A 5,796-nucleotide genomic window follows, 5' to 3' on the forward strand; every position below is an offset into this window, starting at 1 on the left:
GCACAGCAACCCTGAACGCAGCCACAGTCTAGCCACGAGTTGTAGCGGGAGCCCGGGGTCCGCGGGTGGGGACAGCACTGCGCCCCTCGGCCCATGCTGGCCCTGGCAACACCCCGTCTGCACCAGCCAGGGACAGCTGTGGCGTCCGGCCGTTGCCTGCCCGTGAGGTCTGGCCGGGGACCGAGGAGGCCTGCAGGCCCCTCTCTGGGGCAGCCCTGGGGCTAGAGGCCACCCTGCCCCCAGCAGCTCCCCTCCCTCCGTTCAGCAGGCGGTGGGGTGGGAGGCGCCTGCCTGTGGGTGAGCTGCTGCTGGAGTGGGGTGGGCACCCAGCACGTGCCAGGGAGTCTGTCATCCCACCGGGCCCCAGATTCAGTGAGAGTCGGGGTGCACCCCCCGGCAGTGCAGACTAGAAACAGACTCCCAGAGACGCCACCTGCTCCCCTCCGCCCGCCCTGGGGCTGCCACGGAGGTCAGCAGCTCCTTGGCAGTGGCTGGTAGGGCCAGTGCGGGCCCAGCCTGGACAGAAGTTAACTTCTCGGCTGCCTTGTGGGACAGGGCAGGGCCAACATTCAGGAAAGCCACGGCCTGGGGTTGACCTGGGAGCTGGGGTCCTGGGCGGCCCAAGCCTCCATTTCTCCAGCTGCATGCTGGGCAAGTCCTGGTTTTTCAGGAGCTGCTGGGCAGTAAGGAGGGGTGTGAGTGTGCATGGGTGGGTGTAAGTACATATGTTCACATGGGTCTGAGGGCCATGCAGGGGTGCGAGTACACATGCATGGGTGTGCATGTGCACAGGTGTGCATACATAGGCTTGTATGCATGGGTGTGCACATGCACAGGTGTGCATGCATATGCTTGTATGCATGGGTGTGCATGCGCACAGGTGTGCATGTATATGCTTGTGTGCATGGGTGTGCATGTGCACAGGTGTGCATGCATAGGCTTGTGTGCATGAGTGCACGTGCACAGGTGTGCATGCATAGGCTTGTGTGCATGGGTGTGCATTGCACAGGTGTGCATGCATAGGCTTGTGTGCATGAGTGCATGTGCACAGGTGTGCATGCATAGGCTTGTGTGCATGGGTGTGCATGTGCACAGGTGTGCATGCATAGGCTTGTGTGCATGGGTGTGCATGTGCACAGGTGCATGCATAGGCTTGTGCATGGGTGTGCACGTGCACAGGTATGTGCACACATGCATGGGGTGTGCATGGGTGCAAGTGTGTGCACAAAATGTGTGTGTGTGTGTGTGTATAACACGCCCCCCCCCCAGTTGGCAGAAAGCAGGTAGCTCTCTGTTCCTGACCCCCAGGGTCAGTGAGGAGCAGCTGGCCCACCCATGGACCCCTGCCAGTGCATGGTAACTGGAACCGCACGTTTGGGATGATGCCACCAGGCCGGGACTGGCAGAAGCCTGTCCTTGCTTATGTCACCCGGGGCAGGTGGCTCTGCTTGCTTTGGTTTAGTCTGTAAGTGGTGACCGACAGCCCAGGCTGGGCCCCGGGGGCTTTCTGTCCACACAGCAGGGGCCTGAGGGGGCCGGTCACCTGCCAGGCACCAGGGGCAGGCCTGTCTAGCTCTGGCCCTCTTCCTGGTCAGCTGGTGGCCTGAGCGGGGCCATGGATGGACCCTCCTACAGATAGAGACACCGAGGCCCACACCCTCTCCCCACTGCTGGCGTCAAAGCCGGCAGCGGCCATGGATGTTCCCAGTGATTCCAGAGACTTTCCGGAGGCCTGTGCTGTGCCCGGAGCCCAGTGTCCCTGGTGTCCAGACCCCACACACAGGCCTGGCTGGCCATGGGGCAGCTCAGTAGCCAGCGGTCTGCAGGGCAGGGGGGAATGAGAGCGGCTCTGAGCGCTTTCCCAAGGCAGCCCGGGACTGCTGTGGATAAAGGCCTTCATCCTGACCTCAGTGCTCAGCCTCCACGTGGGCACTGGGGGGGCTGGGGGGAGGGGAAGGGCCTGGCTTTTCCCTGGGGAGGCGGAAGCAGGAGGTGTGCGGCAGCGCAGGGCACCAGCGCCAGACAAGAGCCACCCGCGTGCAGCTTCACTGGAACTTTGCACCGCATCCACTGTCGCGCAGGTCCCCAGGCTCCCTCTGCTGCCAGCCATGTGCTGGCGCGCCTCGCCAGTGCCCCCGGTGGCCAACAGAAGCACTTCCGGCAGGACCTTGGCCCCTCAAGCAGGGCTGAGATCAGCACTTGGCACCTTCTGGCACCCAAAAGACACTGACGAGCGCTTCCACGTGGCTTGGCGGCAAGACTGCCTCTCCCAGCGTCCTTGGCATGTCCGGCCGCGTTCGGTCTCCGTCTCCGCCGCTCCCATCGCTTCCCTCGTTACCCAGTCCGCAGTATCGGAACCATCCTCCCCATCTAACCTAGCATCTCAGTCTAATCTATCACCTGTCTCTGGCCTTCCATTGGGCACGCTGGAATCTTGACAAATGTGAGGACTGGGAGGTGCTTTCTCTCCTCCCATTTATCTGTTTTCCTCGGGCTTCTTTTGTTTAGGTCTTTACCATTTTAAGCGGTTGTAAAGAGGAAATCCTGCCCGGCGCATTCCCAGCACTTCTGCCACAACGAATGGCTAGATTGTTTTCCGCTGGCTTTTGGCTGGTGTTGGTCATTTTTAGATTTTGTATGTTCTATGTGATTTTGTGTGTTTTTATGCCTTTCCCAACCTCGCTGAATCCGTGTCTGCTGGAACCACGCAGACCTTCCTCCTATCCGCAAGCCTCACACCGCCGACTTGCCTGGGCCTCGGAGCTCTGCCAGGGTGGGGAGCTGAGGTGAGGGACGGTGCAGGCATCTCGACCCGGGTCCACTTCCAGGGTGTCCAGCGTCTCTGCCGCCCCAGACCGTGAGCTCCCGTGGGGGACGCCATGCAGAGAGACGCGAGGCCCTGAGAACAAACGCTGGCGCTGGAAGAAGGAAGGCGCTGAGACTGCCCTCTACTGGCCATCACCATGTGGTGCAGAAGGCCACAGGTGAAGGTATGGGATTCTTGCATGCTTATGAGATGTCTCCAGTTAGCTCTCCTAGCCTGGCCTAGACCAGGTTTTAGAACAAAGTTAATACTGGCCCCATAGCTGGGCGCCAGTGGCTCACGCCTGTCATCCTAGCTACTCAGGAGACTGATATCTGAGGATCACGGTTCAAAGCCAGCCTGGGCAGGAAAGTCCATGAGACTCATCTCCAATAAATCACTAGACAACCAGAAATGGCATTGTAGCTCAAGCGGTAGAGCGCTTGCCTTGAGCTGAAGAGCGCAGGGACAGCACCCAAACCGAGTTCAAGCCCCACGACCGACAAAAAAATACTGGCCCCATGAAGTGTGGCAAATTCACAGGCGCTTGAAGTCAGGCAGCCCCAAAGCCCACGCCTGCACCCTGTGCCTCCAGGCTGGGCAGAGAGAGGGTGCGTGCCTTGGTGTTTACTTAATTGCTCCATCCCTTTCTCCATCTCTGCTTACACCAATTGTGGCGTTTTGGAAGAATTTATGTTTTTTTCCCTTGTCAGTTATCAGTATAAAGTTCCCTATAATACTCCGTTAAAAAATACCTTACTTTGTATTATCTATTTGATTCTCCCTTTTTTCCCCTTTTCAGATCCCCTCCCTCCACCCCTCTTCCCCCCCTCCACTGATGTTTAATCTCAGGGTTTACCCTGAATGTTCAGCTAGTTTATTTGAGGCTTGAGCCACGCCCCCAGGTTACAGGAATCTCACCTGGCCTAGCTTCAAACCACAATCCTCCAGGACTCAACTTTCTAAGTAGCTTGGATTATATGTGTAAGCCACCAGCACCCAGCTGCACTTCAGGTCTTAAAAAGTGTAAATCACCTATGTTTATTGGATTTCAAAGGACATTTTGGTTCCCTTCAGTGTTCCAGGAATGGTGTTGTAGCCCGGTGGTAGAGCATTTGCCTAGTGTGTGCCAGGGCCCAGAGTTGATACACACACAGAGTTCTCCATTTGCTCTGTAAAGTTTAACTATAAATGTGTATATACAGAACATACAAATATTATAAATGAATATGTAGCTGTGTGCTAAAGTTTATCGATTTTATCATTGCTGTTTTGTTTGCTTAACTTGGATTTTGTAAAGCACATTGTAGCCACCAATTAACCTATTTCCCTACCTGCTACATCTGTCCTTACTCTAAGAAGTGTTGAGCCTCATTGTATGTGTATTCAGACATCGGTAATGCTTTTCACCCTGCAGTATAAAACGCCTACCCGGCTTTTCATTGTGTGGTTATCTTTTCTACCCTTTAGTTAGGTCTCTTACAGTCAAGGTTCAGTTGGGTGTAATTGGCTTTTTTGTTTTTGTAGTGATAGCAGGTTTGGAGCTCAGGCCCTTGCGCTTGCTTACTCAGCTGGAGCTCTACCACTTGAGCCATGCTTCCAACCCTGCTTTTTGCTGGTTATTTTGGACACAGAATCTAGCGGACTTTTCTGCACAGGCTGGCCCCAAACAGTGATCTTCCAGATCTCAGCATCCTGAGTGTAGGATCACAGGTGTGAGTCCCCACGGCTCGTTCAGTGTTCTAGTGCAGTCTGGAGCTCTGCTGGGGATGTCTGGTGCAGCCGTTTGCCTGGGGACTTGTTAGGCTGCTCCCTCCTGGCTGGCTGCTCTGGTCTTTCACTGAGGGTCGGCCCCAGATTCTGTCTCCCACTCGGGAAAGGCCCTGCCACCCCTCGTGGGCTCCCCACCTTCCCAGGGCCTCAGGCAGCAGGCTTCCATGCTGCCCCGCCTCAGCCAGTGCCTCACCAGTTCAGCCAAATAGCCAACACAGGTCTCGTATTCTCTCTTCAGCCCTCTGAAGGCACAGATCACCATTTTCTGGCTTTCGGCGTTTCCTCTCCTCTGCCTGACTCCCCCTGCCCCTTCCCCTGGTCATCAAGAATTTCTCTTCGCCCTGATGTTCTCCTCTCGTCTATCTGCAAGTCTATGGAAGGTCGCTGTGTGTCCGGGGCTGGCCTGAACTCTCAGTCCTCTGGCCCTGGCCTCCCAAGTGCTGGGATTACAAGCACACCCAGGCCCCATGGCCTTTAGTTCCGTGGATGATGGTGCTCTTGTCTTGCTCTGTCCTTGGAGACGATCCGCCTTTGTGCTGGGAACTTCCTGTCCACCGCTGCTTCACTTCCGGGACCTCGGCAGAGGATGCGGTTCGAGCTTCCCCTGACCTCTCCCAGGACGCTTTCCGTGCAGCGTTCTCTCCTTGCTCTTCCCTGCTGCCCCAGAGGCCGCGCCCAGTCAGGGGCGCTTGGTTTCCAAGTGTGCTGGAGGCCTGGCTCCTCTCTCTGCGGTGGTGGCGCCTCCCGCACCCCTCCCGTGTCACACAGCGGCCCACCGGTGAGCTCCCGCGCTGCAGGCCGACCCCGTGTCCCCTACTGAAGAGTCCTGAGCCCTCATCCTTGCCCGGGGCCTTCTCTGCCACAGGGCTGCCAGCTGCCTTTGCTGGCATGAACGGGGGGGGGGGAGGGAATCCCAGATGTGCGGGGCCTTGGCCATGCAGGACAGGGAGCAGGGTCTCAGGCCGTGTCCCGCTACCCGGTGCCTCCACGCTGTCCACCCCAGCCTGCTGTCCAGAAGCTACCTTGACGGCCCCACCCGGCCCCACCCCATGCCCCTGGGCACCAGCTGCTTGCTTTTTTTTTTTTTTTTTTTCAGTAGTGGGGCTTGAACTCCAGGCCTGGGCGCTGTCCCTGTGCTCTTCAGCTCAAGGCGAGCTCTCTAGCACTTGAGCCACAGCGCCACTTCCAGTTCTCTGGTGGTTTATTGGAGATCAGAGTCT

This window comes from Dipodomys ordii, unplaced genomic scaffold (genome assembly GCF_000151885.1).
Source record: "Dipodomys ordii isolate 6190 unplaced genomic scaffold, Dord_2.0 Scaffold6, whole genome shotgun sequence".
NCBI lineage: Eukaryota > Metazoa > Chordata > Mammalia > Rodentia > Heteromyidae > Dipodomys > Dipodomys ordii.